Source organism: Podarcis cretensis (assembly GCF_951804945.1).
Source record: "Podarcis cretensis genome assembly, chromosome: 7".
Taxonomy (NCBI): domain Eukaryota; kingdom Metazoa; phylum Chordata; class Lepidosauria; order Squamata; family Lacertidae; genus Podarcis; species Podarcis cretensis.
In genome coordinates, this window is record NC_137176.1 from 70,900,916 (window position 1) to 70,917,702 (window position 16,787).

General features: G+C 43.2%; 1 protein-coding gene across 1 annotated transcript in view; it reads right to left on the reverse strand.

Moving 5' to 3' along the window:
* Positions 1 to 1,231: 1,231 nt before the first annotated feature.
* Positions 1,232 to 16,787, reverse strand: part of RRM2B (ribonucleotide reductase regulatory TP53 inducible subunit M2B) — an 89,327-nt gene continuing 73,771 nt past the window's right edge. Inside the window, exon 10 of the transcript XR_013841090.1 lies at positions 1,232 to 1,249. The gene's annotated coding sequence lies outside the window, so the exon portion shown is untranslated. The remainder of the gene's footprint in view (positions 1,250 to 16,787) is intronic.

Genomic DNA, 16,787 nt, shown 5'->3' on the forward strand with positions numbered 1-16,787 from the left:
ATGTGTTACAGACATTACGATTTATACAAACAAATCCCTCACGTCTTCTCAGTTCATATTTATATATCTTTTTCATCTAACGGTTTACAGCAGTAAGCAGTAGATGTCCCCCCCAACCCTCCTCAATTTTGGCTTCCGTACCCAGAATAGTTTAAAGCCGGAAATTCTATCATTTTTTATAAGGCACTTTCCACATCCCTCGCTTGAAGGTCACGCTGATGATTATCTCCAGTATAACTGAAGAACCGTGTAATTACAGCGAAATGTCACCTAGAAGAATAATCGCTTCTAGTCAAACGTCTCAGCTAGAAATATGCTGCTGCCAGTCTCCACTTCTACAATAAAGTTGGAAGCAACAGGGAAAGAGTGTGGGGAGAGATTGGACCTTTTCCTTCACAGCAGTTTTGTTTTCTTCCAAACAGCGTAATCTGTTTTGGTTCCGAAATTGAATTACTTAAGTAGCTTGTCCCAGGATCCCTTATTTGTACAATGTTCCATCTCCTTGTGGTTGCTATAAAGTTACGTTCCGGCCCTCTCTGATTAGATTTCATAGCGAGCAAATTACAGCTTCTCCTTTCGAAAAAGCACTTTTGCATTAGTCACAAGGATTAGTAGCACTCGGATCAAAGGATATCTTTACAGAGATCCTCTAGACACGCAGAGAGCTAGCAACTTGGTGAGGAGATGCAGAATTAATCTGGGACATAAGGACTATAATCTTTATCTGCCCCACCAGGCGCTGACTCTCAAGTCCTTTTGTTTCCAAGCTGTCTTAAGCACATGTGTCTGTGGGCTGGTTTGTAGCAGAACTTTTTATCTGAAACAGATCTCATATTATCTTTAATCCTTCTAGGACTCCAGAGAGATATTTGAATTTGCTGTAGGAGAAGACAGCAGCATTTATACCAAAGGAAGCTTGTTGTGGTCTTTGGGAAAAAGAAGAAGGAGGAGAAGAAGAAGAAGAAGAAGAAGAAGAAGAAGAAGAAGAAGAAGAAGAAGAAGAGGAGGAGGAGTTTGGATTTGATATCCCGCTTTATCACTACCCTAAGGAGTCTCAAAGCGGCTAACAATCTCCTTTCCCTTCCTCCCCCACAACAAACACTCTGTGAGGTGAGTGGGGCTGAGAGACTTCAAAGAAGTGTGACTAGCCCAAGGTTACCCAGCAGCTGCATGTGGAGGAGCAGGGAAGCGAACCCGGTTCACCAGATTACGAGTCTACCGCTCTTAACCACTACACCACACTGGCTCCCTTACTCTCTTGGGCAGTATGTATCTAGCACATCACATCCATACAATAATTTCTGATTCTGCAAAGGGACTTTCCCCCCTCCTTCAGGCATCCATGCCCTGCATCCTCACCCAATTTGTTCTGAAGACACCAGCCAGAGCACCAAGGGGCCTCTACCCCCTACCTCACAGGGAGAACATCGTGGGAAGTAGGAGGTCAGTCTGACCCCATTGATTGGCCAGCAAAGGGACAGCTCTGCTGGTGCTTGCTTTCCTCTGGGTCCCCAGCTTGAACGACTACTCCCTTTAACTCTGACAACTGGTCATGGTAGCAAGGGATAATGGGAGTTGAGAAGGCTGCTCTAGATGTTGTTGGATTATAGACAATTGGAAATTGCAGAGTTTGGAGAAAATGAAGGATAAAGTGCGAGACTGGCTACACTACGCTCAGATTAAAGAAGTTTTTAAAAATGACAAAAAGCTAGGGTTCCAGGTGGAGAAATCGAAGTTGGAAACAGAACTGTTAGAGCCTAAGACTAAGGTACTTTCAAGAATGTATAACTTGCTGTTAAAATGGAATGCACAAGATGAAATGGTTAAATCGGCTATGATAAAGTGGGCACAGGACATTGGGCACAACATTATGTTTGAGGACTGGGAAAGGTTGTGGACCATTGGGTTGAACTTCACTGCATGTAATGCTTTGAAGGAAAATGTAATGAAAATGATATATAGATGGTACATGACCCCAGTTAAACTTGCCAAAATATACCATTTGTCTGATAATAAATGTTGGAAATGTAAAGAAAATGAAGGAACATTCTTTCACCTCTGGTGGACCTGCCCTAGAGTGAAGGCTTTCTGGGAAATGATATATAATGAGCTGAAAAAGGTATTTAAGTATACCTTCACTAAGAAACCAGAGGCCTTCCTTTTGGGTATTGTCGGCCAGAAGGTGTTAAGGAAAGACCGAACATTTTTTATGTATGCAACAACAGCAGCAAGGATACTTATCGCTAAGCACTGGAAAACCCAAGATCTACCCACACTGGAAGAGTGGCAGATGCAGCTGATAGACTATATGGAACTAGCCGAGATGACTGGCAGAATCCGAGACCTGGGAGAAGAGAAGGTTGAAGAAGACTGGAAGAAATTTAAGATTTGTTTAAAAAAGCATTGTAATTTGGTTGAATGTTAAGAAGGATGCTAGATCATAAATAATTGAGCACCACTAAACTAGATGGAATTAGGATGACAAGTGAGATTGAGGAAAAAACATAAACCTTTGGGAGGATTATTAGATTATATTTTAAATGAATGGGATATAAGAATGTAAACAAGATGATAAATTGCGGGTAAGAATTGACAATTATGCAAGTGGGAGCGGGAGACGTGAGGGAGTCCAATGAAGCTAAGAAAATATGTTATGATATATGTTTCATTGTTTTTATTTCTGCATTTATGTTTAAAAATTTTAATAAATATATATATATATATATAAATAGATGTTGTTGGATTATAATTCTCATCATGCCTTGTGACTGGCAGTGTTGGCTGGGAATGATGGGATTTGGAGTCCTATGACATCTCAGAGGCCCAGCCCTGATTTAGACCACACATAAGAGTTTGGCCTTTCTACGGGCAGTTTGCTCCTTATGTTTAGCAGGCTATTGGAATTCCCTCCAGCCTTGGGGGGATAATAGCTATTACTTCTCTGGTCTTAATGGGCACTGAGACAGGGAAATAAAAGAATCACGCATGAACAACACTGTACATGAAAAGCTACCATGTTATGATATAGTGATGAGCGAGGATCTTGTCGTTTCTGTTTCTATTTCCTCTTTCTTTCGTTGGAGAAGCTTCTATCCCTGCTTTGTGACTTCTCCTACATCTTCTGGTCATGGGTGAAGGGTTCCAAAAAGGCAATTCAAACCTCTCAACTTTTTGTGCATTGTATGGAACAGACTTTTCTAATGGGCTGCTGGTTGCAGGATGTCCTGTTTATAGTTTTCCAGATTTGGTGCACATCAGCCTTTCCACATGATAAGCCAATCCTGTCCTGATCCTGCCCTTTCCTCTTTCCTTCACTTGCAAGCTGCTTGAGCCTTCCAAAGCTGAAACTCCGTCGTGAAGTGGAGGGGGGTTAGGAGAAATGCATCCTCAGCAATGGCTCTGCAAGACCAGAAGGAAATTTGAGAGCGCACACTATAATTTGCTGGAGGAATCATGCTATTTACACGCGGCTATAATAAAAGCCTGCCAGTTTATTTATTTATTTTGCAAGTGGCTCGCCGGCAGCAACAGAAGCGTTCAGCAAAAAGTGCCTCCCACAAATTCCTTGGATGACCATGGAAATCGCTGGGTGTAAAGGCTCTCACGATGTATAATAAAGGGGGCGGGACAGAACTGGAGTACTTGATGTGCAGAAAAAGCTGCCCGTGCTGTCAGAGCCACCGCTGGGAAGCTACAGAATAGATATAATTACAACCATTTGTTAGCTCTTTGGGCAATAACCCGTACTTGCATAACAGCCCCAGCAACTCGTCTGTAAAGTCTGTTATGGCAACAAACAAAGCTTGCTAAGGAAGTGCTAGCATTTCCTTTTCCCAAAGAGTGGGGCAAGTTGAAGTCAAGTTTGTTTTTAATCCAACCTGAGGCCCTTCGGATGCATTTGGAATACACCTCTCAACATCCAGCATAGTCAATGGTCAGAGGTGATGGGAGTCCAAAAAAAATCTGAGAGTCATCAGGCTGGAATATTATTATTATTATTATTATTATTATTATTATTACTACTCCACCCATCTGACTAGGTTTCCCCAGCCATTCTGGGTGGCTTACAGCACATTAAAAAATGGTAAAACATCAGACATTAAAAAATTTCCCTATACAGAGCTAACTTCAGATGCCTTCTAATAGTCAGACAGTTGTTTATCTGATAGGAGGCATTCCACAGGGCAGGTGCCACAACCGAGAAGGCCCTATGCTTGGTTCCCTGTCCGAGCTGAACAATGGGGGTGGCTTCTTCAGGTGTACTGGGCCAAGGCCGAGACTGCTTCAGATCTAAGAAGCTAGAAAAACTATGATCTTTGGTCAAATATAGGTCCACGTTTTGATTTCCTTCCTACCACCAGCAGGTTGCTTTTGCTTTGTCTGCTTGGAATGAGCTCAGAGATCCCTCCTTAAGAAAAGTTTGAGGCATGTGCAAACAATGTTTCCCAGTGAATTTTATTGTTTGTTTGTTAATTTATATTCCACTTATATCAGAACCAGTGAAGGTGGTGAATGTCCTGTGTGAGTGTCTGAAATGTGTGGATGAGGGTGAAACCAGATGCAATGTTAAATGTGTCTTTGCATTTAACATGCACCTTTTAAAAATGCAAATAGCATCCAATGGAGGGCACTGGCAATGATCAGAATCACAGAAAGCAGGAAGGAGGGATTTAACACTTTCCTCTCCTGCTGTGATCCTGAGGGAAATTCCTCCTTTGAAGATGCTATTTGCTTGCATGGAATTCCCTCGTAGAGCTTATTTTATTTTTATCTTTTTTTTAAAAAAAATTGACTTGCCTTTTTGCGTAATGCCTAAAATGCCGCACAAACACCACACATCACTGAGGCAATAGCACTGGCGGAAAACAGGGGTGCGAAGGGAGTGGACTGCCCCCAGCACCACTATTCTGGTGCCATCGTGGTGGCCCCCCAGGCAGCGCGTCACACCCCCAGGCAGCGCGTCACACCCCCAGGCAGCGCGTCACACCCCCAGAACACGCCCCACGCCCCTGCGGGCTGTGCACCATGCCCTCGCAGGTGGCATACCATGCCCTGGGATCCGCACCATGCCCCCACAGGCGGCACACATTGCCCCCGCAGGCGCCAGCTATGCCCCCGCCTGCTCTCCGCCCCCAGTAGCGGAGCATGCAGCTTCGCCACTGGGCAATAGAAAGTGAATATTGCATCTCTATGGAAATGGACAGTGAACAGCATATCGATTGTCTCCAGTCGATTCAAAATTGTATTATTTTGGCATGATTTTTATGATCATCTCGCACATATAGTTTCCAGGGCAGGGGGAGAATGTGCTGTGGAACTTCATGACAACAATCCCTTTCTGCAAAGAGCAGAGGTTTGCTGCCTTAAAACATTTCCACACACAATTTGTGCCCAAGCATGTAAATTCCAAAGCCTTTTCGAAACTGTTTTTCTGCTTTAATGCAGCAAGAGGGAGGGTGTCAGATTCCCTCTCCCCTTCAGCCTTTAGAACTCACATGATTATTTGCTGCTATCGCATGCACAGAAACGGCATCAGATGCTCTTTTTCATGAGTTTTCATGAAGATGTCGAGCCCGTGTGCAGCAGCTGTGAAAAAAGGCAAATTCTGCGTTAAGGATCATTAGGAAAGAGACTGCAAATAGAACTGCCAATATCACAATGCCGCTGTACAAATCTACTGTGCCACCGTGCTTGGAATACTGTGTGGGCAGCTTGGGTAGCCTGACATGAAAAATAATATCACAGAGCTAGGAAGCTGCAGCCAAAATGATCAGCTGAAGGAATTGGGGCTGGAGCAACTCCAGGGAAAGTTACAACATATGGGGCTGTTTGGTTGGGGGGGCAGTGAGTAGGGGGTGGCATGAAGTATAATGGTGTTATAGATTGGGGAGACCCTCCTAAACCCTAGAAATTAATAAATGGTAGGATTTTGATTATTTGGAGGGAAGACTGCACGCCAGTGGAAAAATACAAGCTTAGCTTCCTTTCCATGCCAGGACATCACCAGGGATAGATGGATTAACATGACAAAAGGTGTTGATGGCCCATCTTGGACCTGAGCAGACAGAAGGTTACCAGGGTAACTGGGTGTGAAGTCACAGGCAAAGATGGTCTGTAGCAAGGTGTGCTGGGAGGGAGAGAGAACATGGGGAGTTCCATTTTGGGCAGGCTGGCTGAAGGCTGGCTGGGAGAGATGCCTTCAGTTCCAGTGCTGCCCTGCTATGGGAACTAGTTCTTCTTGGGGTGACAATGCTGTAAGATCAGGATACCCTCCATGCAAACTGGAGGTCTAAATATGTGAACAAATCATATTTCTTAAAACTACGATAGTCTCTGCCACATCTTTAATTCTCCGAAGGAGCACAAACCCTGGGTGAGCACCTGGAACCTCCTGGAGTCTTGCTACCCCTGGAGAGTGGGGGTGGCACCCAGCTTCTATAACAATATTACATATGGTGTGGCTTAAGGGGGCAGAGGTAGTTTTTTCACCCTCTCCATAATACTAGAACCTGGGACCATCCAGTGAAGCTTAACATTGGAAGATTCAAGACACAAAAGACAGTGCATGTAGTCTACTGTATGGAAGTAAGAGTCTTCACATCCATTGATCCATCCACGTCCCCCCTGTGGTCTTGCCCAACACCGCCATGTGGCCCCCAGCTGGTTCTCCATGCTGGAATGTGGCCCTCAGGCTGCAAAAGCTTTTCCCTTCCAGGTGAAGCAGACATTTTGCATTGTTTGTTGTGGATTATCTCGCGTCACCTCCACCACTTAAATGACACATCAGCGGAGATGTAGTTCATCACTTCTAATACAACATGAGGTTCTGCCCACGCTAGGTCCTTATTTGATTGTGGAATGCTTTGAGTGCCGTTTATTTTTAAAACAATGCGCCAATATTTTCAGTGCAGCTTATATGGGAAGAACCAGTAGGCAGACCTCCTACATACAGCTTCATTTCAGAACTTCGCACCAGCTACGCCAGCCAGCAAAAGAATCTGCTTCTCACAAAATTGCCACTCTGCATTTATTAAGCTGTCAGTTGCTCACCAAACTCTTGGGTGTCCATAGCGTTATTGCAAGGAGCAGAAAAAGGAGCAAGCAAAACTATTATTATTCTTAATAAGAAAATTTAACTTGTTAGTTGCTTAACACAGAAGAAAAAATTCTCTAAGTGACTTACAAAAATCTCTTGATCGTTACTTACAACTTTTGTTTGTACCCGCCACATGTGGAAGTGAACTTAGGAGGAACAGACTTGCCCAAGGCTACCCATAAGATCTAGAACCAAGTTGAGATTTGCAGAACAGGCCAACATTTCTCCACGCTGTTTTAATGATCAAGGCACTTTTTGGCTCAAGGTTTTGCTCGGCAGAGCAAAAGTGACTGTTTATTGTTCATCATCCTTAAGTCAGTTGAGCTCTGCTGCACTGAACTCTAAATAAAAGATGGATGGGAATTAGATTAAACATCAAAGCCACAAGAGAGTGCCCTGTGTGTGTGGCTTAGTGCAATAAAAAAAGCCCTGTAATTGCATGCGTTTTTGAATTAACCAGGCCACGTCTTGCAGCAAAGCAAGCCTGCGTGACTTGTGGCCCGCCAAGCCAAACACAGTTTATGTATCATGGCCAAGATGCTGCTGGATGGGGGGGGGGAGTGTTGCCAAGCATCTAGAAGACCTCAGTATATGGGTGGTAGGCTGTAGGATGGTTGTCGGCTAACAGATTGAGGCTGAATCCTGACAAGACAGAAGTACTGTTTGGGGGGACAGGAGGTGGGCAGGTGTGGAGGACTCCCTGGTCCTGAATGGGGTAACTGTGCCCCTGAAGAACCAGGTGCACAGCCTGGGAGTCATTTTGGACTCACAGCTGTCCATGGAGGCACAGGTCAATTCTGTGTCCAGGGCAGCTGTTTATCAGCTCCATCTGGACTGTCTCGCCAGAGTGATGCATGCTCTGGTTATCTCTCACTTGGACTACTGCAATGCACTCTACGTGGGGCTACCTTTGAAGGTGACCCGGAATCTACAACTAATCCAGAATGCAGCAGCTAGACTGGTGACTGGGAGCGGCTGCCAAGACCACATAACAGCAGTCTTGAAAGACCTACATTGGCTCCCAGTACGTTTCCGAGCACAATTCAAAGTGTTGGTGCTGACCTTTAAAGCCCTAAACAGCCTCGGTCCAGTATACCTGAAGGAGCATCTCCACCCCTTTCTGGCGGTTCCCTCACAGTGAGAAGCCAAGTACAGGGAACCAGGCAGAGGGCCTTCTCGGTAGTGGCACCCGCCCTGTGGAACGCCCTCCCACCAGATGTCAAAGAGAACAACAACTACCAGACTTTTAGAAGACTTTTGAAGGCAGCCCTGTTTAGGGAAGCTTTAAATGTGTAATAGACTATTGTATTTTAATATTGTGTTGGAAGCCACCCAGAGGTAATAAATAAATAAAAAGAGAGGGCTGGTGATTTACGTGAAAGAGAAATGGGACCCAAGATTAATATGTAAGGATACCGAAGGAAGAATTTTGGGGGTCCAAATCAATTATCAAGGGGAAAAACTTAACATAGTGACCGTGTATGCACCCAATACAAATAAAGCGGAATTTTTTCAAAAATTGGAACAAGTGCTATTAGAACTAGAAAATCATAAATTAATTCTGCTGGGAGATTTGAATGGTGTCCCCTCACCAGAGTTAGATAGAAATGAGAAAAAGAGGAAAGGGAACCAAGGGAAACTCCCAAAGGCTTTTGATAACCTCCAAATGAATCTAGATCTAATTGACATTTGGAGATATAAAAACCCAAGAGTGAAACAATTCACGCATTTCTCAGAATCTCATCAGAGTTGGGGCAGAATTGATCAGATATGGGTTTCAAGAGAACTATCGATAAGAACAACGAAATGTGAAATACAACCTAGAACCCTCTCCGATCACAACCCAATTATGTTGGAAATAAAAGGTAAATCATCGGGCCCATATAGATGGAGAATGAATGAATATATATTTGAAATTGATGAAATAATTGAAAAGGCTAAAAACACTCTGAAAGAATAAAAAGTAAAGGTACCCCTGCCCGTACGGGCCAGTCTTGACAGACTCTGGGGTTGTGCGCCCATCTCACTTAAGAGGCCAGGGGCCAGCGCTGTCCGGAGACACTTCCGGGTCACGTGGCCAGCGTGACATCGCTGCTCTGGCCAGAGCCAGAGCCGCACACGGAAACGCCGTTTACCTTCCCGCTGGTAAGCGGTCCCTATTTATCTACTTGCACCCGGAGGTGCTTTCGAACTGCTAGGTTGGCAGGCGCTGGGACTGAGCAGCGGGAGCGCACCCCGCCGCAGGGATTCGAACCGCCGACCTTTCGATCGGCAAGCCCTAGGCGCTGAGGCTTTAACCCACAGCGCCACCTGCGTCCCATCTGAAAGAATATTTTGATATAAATTTGAATAAGGAAACAAAAATCGATATAGTTTGGCAGGCGAGTAAGGCGGTGTTAAGAGGATTTTTAATACAACAGAACAGCTATAGAAGAAAACTGAGAGAAGCAAAGAAAGATGAAATACTTAAACAATTAAAAGACTGTGAGGAAAAACTAATAATAGACCCGAGGGACGAGAGAACTAAACAAATTGTTAAAGTGTTACAGACAGAATACTCGACACTAATAAGCCAAGAAGTAGAATGGAGAATTAAATCAATGAAGCAAAAATATTTTGAATCTGCAAACAAAACGGGGCGTTTATTGGCGTGGCAACTAAGAAAAAGGAAAAATCAGAATGTAATTAACAAAATTAAAATAGGAGAGCAAATATTAGAAGACCCCGGTAAAATAGGGGGAAATTTTTTACAATTTTACGAAAATCTTTACAAAAAGGAAGATGAAGAGCCAGTAGAAATAGAAAATTATCTGAAGAGAAATAAAGGAGAGCAGCTGACGGATGAAGAAAAAACATATTTAAATAAATTAATAACAACAGATGAGGTTAAAGATGCAATTAAAAAAATGAAGCCAGGGAAAGCACCAGGACCGGATGGTCTGTCACAAAAATATTATAAAGTCTTAGAAGAACATCTGGCTCCGGTCCTTCGTGATGTAATGAATAACACCCTACAAGGAGGAAGGATGCCTAACTCTTGGAAGGAGGCTTACATAACTTTAATTCCGAAACCAGAGTCGGATAAGTTGGATATCAGAAACTATAGACCGATATCATTACTTAATAACGATTACAAGATCTTTGCGGAAATAATGGCTAGTAGGCTTAAAAAATACTTATCCAAATCTATCCACAAAGATCAAGCTGGTTTTTTACCAAATAGATATTTAAAAGACAATGTAAGACATATAGTAAATGTTATCGAGTATCTGGAACTTAAGATTGACATCCCGGCAGCCTTAATCTTTATCGACGCTGAAAAGGCATTTGATAATGTATCCTGGCAGTTTCTACTAAAATGTATGCAGAGAATTGGAATGGAGGGGCCATTTATGGAGGGTATAAAAGCAATAAATTCGGGTCAAAAAGCTAAGTTGATTATCAATAATAACTTAACTAATTCGTTTGAGATCTCGAAAGGTACAAGACAGGGATGCCCCCTGTCTCCCCTTTTGTTTATTATGGTGTTAGAAATAATCACAAACAAAATAAGGGAAAGCCCGGTAATAAAAGGAATTAGTATTGGAGAGAAGGAATACAAACTAAAAGCCTACGCGGATGACCTGGTAATATCATTGAGAGATCCCGTAGAGCATATCGATAAAGTTATAGAGTTGTTGGAAGAATTTGGGAAACTGGCTGGCTTTAAATTGAATAAGGCTAAAACCAAGATGTTAACAAAGAACATATCTGAAGATCAAAGAAACCAGCTTGAGCAAAAAACGGGAATTAAGGTTGTGAAAAAGATGAAATATTTAGGTATTTGGATTTCTACGAAAAACATAAATTTAGTGGAAGATAACTATATAAAGACCTGGAAAGAAGTTAAAAAGGATTTAGAGACATGGAGCCGGCTAAAACACTCCTGGTTGGGGAGGATGGCAGTAACTAAGATGAGTATTCTTCCAAGGCTGCTGTTTTTATTTCAGAACATCCCGGTGATTAGGGGCACGAAGCTGTTCAAAGATTGGCAGAAAACCCTGTCCAGATTTATCTGGCAGGGTAAAAGAGCAAGAATCAAATTCAAACTACTCACAGACCGTAAAGACAGGGGAGGGTTTGCGGTCCCGAACCTGAAATTATACTATGAGGCCGCATGTTTGTGTTGGATCAAAGATTGGATTGCGTTGAAAAACACGGATTTGTTAGATTTGGAGGGATTCGATGCGAGATTTGGTTGGCATGCGTATTTATGGCAGGATAAGGAGAGAGCACATAGAGGATTTGCCAACCATATCTTTAGAGGAGCGCTGCTTGAAGTATGGAACAGGAACAAGAGACTTATAGAAAAGGACACCCCATGGTGGCTGTCACCAATTGATATCATCATAATTAAAAAAACTAACATGGAAGGACAAAGATGGACTTATGAGGAGCTATTGACAAGATCAGATAAAGGATGGAGACTCAGACCTTATGAGGAAATTAAAGACAAATTAACAACTTGGTTGCAATATTATCAAATTAACGCGTTATGGAACGAGCATAAAAAAATAGGGATGAGTGAGAAAAAGTCCAGATACCAGGTGGAAATAATAGAAGGAAATTCCAAACTCCTTTCTAAAATGTATAATCAACTACTAGATTGGGACACCAAGGATGAAGAAGTGAAGGAAGTTATGATCAAATGGGCCACAGACCTCGGATATAATCTAGAATTTGATAGGTGGGTGAAACTCTGGAACAAAGATATGAAATTTACAGCATGTGTTGGACTCCGAGAAAATTTACAAAAAATGATGTACAGGTGGTATATAACCCCTGTGAAATTGGAAAAAATGTACAAGACCGGGGACAAAACTTGCTGGAAATGCAAATCAAAAGAGGGCGATTTCTTTCACATGTGGTGGGCCTGTAGAGAAGTGAATAGGTTTTGGGGACATATTTATGATGAACTAAAAAAAATATTGAAATACACTTTCCCTAAGAAACCTGAAGCTTTCCTCTTAGGAATGGTAGGGGAGGAAATAAGACGAGAAGACCAAACCATGTTCCAATATGCAACGGCAGCGGCCAGGCTACTTTTAGCGCAAAATTGGAAGACTCCAAATATCCCAACTATTAGAGAATGGCAATCCAAATTATTCGAATATATAGAGCTAGCAAGGATGACACAGAAGATCAGGCACCAGAAAAACACTAAATTTATTACGGACTGGAATAAATTCTTTACATATATAGAAAAAAATATAGGAAATATTAAAATTACAGTAGGTCTAATATAAAGCCTGAGAGGTATTGATACAGATGGTAAAAACAAACTGCAGAGAAATAAGGTTAAAATAGAGCTCAAACCGTGATGGAGGGAAGTCCTTAATGTAATGTTGTAAATGGATATATGTATGGGTTTATCGGTGTGTTTTGTTTTTTCTTTCTTTTCTTTTTTGTTTGTTTGTTTGTTGTTTTTCGTTTTGGTTGGTTGATATGTGTGCGTTGGTTTATATGTGTGAGTTGTTTTGTTTTTCAACTTGTATTGAAAATCAATAAAAATTAAATAAAAAAAAATGTTTAATAGACTATTGTATTTTAATATTGTGTTGGAAGCCACCCAGAGTGGCTGGGGGAACCTAGCCAGATGGGCAGGGTATAAATAATAATTTATTATTAAATTATTATTATTAATCAGCTTAGCGGATTATAAATTGTGCTGCTCCGTTGTAAAGCACAGACTGGCCTTCTCTCAGCTGCCCTACAGAACACAAGTAGAGAGCTCTGTTGGATCACCCCAGTGGCCCATTGAGTCCAGCCTGCTGCTCTCACAGTACCCAACCAGATGCATGCAGGCAGGATTGGAATGCAACAGCGTTCTCCCCTCCTGCAGTTTCAGCAGCTGGTAGTCAGAGGCACAGTGCTTGCAACTGTGGAGGCAGAACATAAAAGACTCTGGAGTTACATTAGCAGCCACTGATTTATCCTCCACAAATTTGTCTAATCCTCTTTTAAACCCATCCAAGTTGGTGGCCATCACTGCCTCTTAGGGAGCAAATCCCATAGCTTAACTATGCACCATGTGAAGAAAGACTTTCTTTTGCCTGTCTCGAATCCTCCAACATTCAGCTTCATTGCATGTCCACCAGTTCCTGCATTATAAGAAAAGGAGAAAAACATTCTCCAGCTGCTTTCTCTGCATCATACATAATTTTATAAACTTCTATCGTGTTCTCTTTTTACTCACCTTTCCTCTAAACCAGGCTTTCCCAAACTACAGTTCCCATAATCCCTGACCACTGGTCCTGCTAGCTAGGGATGATGGGAGTTGTAGTCCAAAAACAGCTGGAGACCCAAGTTTGGGAAACCCTACTCTAAACTGAAAAGCTCCACGCCTGGCAACCTTTCCTCACAGGCTCTTTCATTTTGGTTGCCCTTTTCTGCAAATTCTCCAATATCCTTTCTTAAGGGGAGCTGAACGAAACTGTACGCAGTCTTCCAAGATTTGCACAATGGAATTGCAGTATAGGCAGTTTTATCTTCTATCCCTTTCCTAATGATTCCTAGCATGGGATCCACCGTGAAGAAGAAGAAGAAGAAGAAGAAGAAGAAGAAGAAGAAGAAGAAGAGGAAGAAGAGTAGTAGTTTGGATTTGATATCCCGCTTTATCACTACCCGAAGGAGTCTCAAAGCAGCTAACATTCTCCTTTCCCTTCCTCCCCCACAACAAACACTCTGTGAGGTGAGTGGGGCTGAGAGACTTCAGAGAAGTGTGACTAGCCCAAGGTCACCCAGCAGCTGCATGTGGAGGAGCAGAGACGCAAACCCGGTTCACCAGATTACAAATCTACTGCTCTTAACCACTACACCACACTGGCTCAGTTGCCACATGCTGGGTCAACACCTTCCATGAGGAACCTTAGACCTGGAGGGGCAATTATGGTCCTCCAACGTGGGTGGCGCTGAGGTTTTAGGACTTGCCGATCGTATGGTCGGCGGTTCGAATCCCCGCGGCGGGGTGAGCTCCCGTCGTTCAGTCCCAGCTCCTGCCCACCTAGCAGTTCGAAAGCACTCTTAAGTGCAAGTAGATAAATAGGTACCGCTTTATAGCGGGAAGGTAAACGGCGTTTCCGTGTGCTGCTCTGGTGCTGGCTTGCCAGAGCAGCTTCGTCATGCTGGCCACGTGACTCAGAAGTGTCTCTGGACAGCGCTGGCCCCTGGTCTCTTAAGTGAGATGGGCGTGCAACCCCAGAGTCGGTCACGACTGGCCCGCACGGGCAGGGGTACCTTTACCTTTTTAAGCTTTTCTGTCTAACCTTTGGGAATCCCCCAAGGCCAGGCCACAATCCCTTCCGGTTCTACTTCTGACCTTCCTCAAGAATCTTTGCCTGGCTGGAAAGTGTCCTTGAACTCTGATAATAATGGAGGGGGAAATAGAGAGGCGGGTGGGAATGTCAGTAGAAACTCGTGGACTGTCCAAAAGTAAAATTTGCATTCACGGCTCCACCCGTTTTTCCTCTGGCCCCACTCAGCACTGGCATTTTGGACTCCAGAAAGCAATTTGCCCCTCAGACTGAAAAAGGTCCCCCAACTACAGAGTAATGAGCTTAAGGAAATAGATTTCTCAATAAAAGCTTTTCGTATTACTGTACCATGTCTCAGAGCAGAACTGTAATCCACATTGTACAGAACCGACACTAACTGCCTTCTCCATGGTACTTGCCAGCAAAAATATATAATTAGCTGTAAACTCTGAAAGGCCCAATGAGTCTATAAAAGTGAAAGGGCTGTCCTGGCCCTCATCAGTTGTAGTAGCTCTTTAATTGCCATGCATCCCTAATGCAATGAGGTTTCTCACACAGCATGTGCCCTTACTTGTTAATTTCACCCTAAAAAAAGCCAAAGCAGACCAAGATCTAATAATATTTCCATCTCATTGTCCTTTTGTCCCCACAGAAGGAGATGGGGCTGGGTGTTACAAACAAAGTATCCTGTGCTTTTGTGGGGAAATTAACTTAATCGCTTCAATGTTAATTGTTTTAGCTACACCAGATTGACTAGGCAATAAATGGTTCCCCCAATTTTCTTCTTCAGCAGAGCAAGAAATTAGACAAGTTGAAGCAAGATAATAATCAGCAGGGGAAATTATTATTTTCAGAAAAGATGCCTGGAACCCAGAGAATTAAATCTCCGTGACAGCCAAGACGTGAATATTAATTGAATCTCAAATAATTCATTTTTTTTTTTCAATTTACGCCTGACAAACAACAATCACAAGGTGGCAGCTTCAAATCATTTGTTTGATTCCTTCTCTCCCCTGTTTGCTCTTTCAGATGGCTGTAGGGTGGAGGTGGGAACACCTTCGGTTTCTGCACTTTGTTTTTGTACTGGATCATTGCAGCCCATCAGCTACAGGGAAGTGCAAAATGGTGGTTTGGGGTTTGTGGATGTACATGCAAAGGCTCGTGTCCTCCTGAATATACCAGCCTAGACTGTAAGATCTTCCTTGGAGGCCCTTCTACAGGTTCTTCTGCCTAACTGGTGAGGCAGCTTCACCTTAGAGTGAGGGCCTTCTTCAGCTGTGGTGTCCTAATGATGGAATACCCTCCCCCTACAGCTCACTTGGTCCATGGGGTCATGAAGAGTCGGACACGACTAAACGACTAAACAACAACAGCTCACATGGCACCGATATTAAATTTTTTCAGTGCTAAGTAAAGACTACCACAGGCCTTTGAGAACCATATTTCAGTCCTTGGAACAAATTATGTGCAGACTGGTTTTAGTTCTTGTTTTTGGAATGATCTTAAACAGCTAATGCTGTTTTTTAAAAATATGGACGTTGCATTGATTTTTCTGTTTTGCCTTTGTTGATGTGGTTTGAGTTTTGCAAAAGAAAAAGAAAATCCAGAAGAGTACACATGTCGGTTTCTTGCAGCAAAAACAATCAAGGAGCCTTGAGGCGCCTTAAAGACAAATGAATGTCATAGTATTTGTACCCTGCAACCATACTTTTGGGTTGTCAGTAACAGACATTGTGCTTCAATAAGACATTAAATATATAAAAATATTATTCATTCCATCATAAATTTGTTAGTCTTTAAAGGGACGCGAGTGGCGCTGTGGGTAAAACCTCAGTGCCTAGGACTTGCCGATCGTATGGTCGGCGGTTCGAATCCCCGCGGCGGAGGGAGCTCCCGTTGCTCGGTCCCAGCGCCTGCCCACCTAGCAGTTCGAAAGCACCCCTAAGTGCAAGTAGATAAATAGGTACCGCTTTATAGCGGGAAGGTAAATGGCGTTTCCGTGTGCTGCTCTGGTGCTGGTTCGCCAGAGCAGCTTCGTCACGCTGGCCACGTGACCCAGAAGTGTCTCCGGACAGTGCTGGGCCCCGGCCTCTTAAGTGAGATGGGCACACAACCCTAGAGTCGGACATGACTGGCCCGTACGGGCAGGGGTACCTTTACCTTGTAAAGGGACTGCAATATTGTTTCTGAATTTTGTATAAACTGTCAGAGGGCACTGTTAATGAGAAGTCAATAAATGTCCAAATAAATAAAATCAATAGGTTGCAAGCCTATGCACACCACTGGGGAGTAGGTCCCATTAAATTAAATAGCACTTACTTTCGACTAGACATGCATTAGGATTGCACTGTTAAGGTTAAACAACAGCATGCCTCTCAAACACATGGTCATCTTAGGAA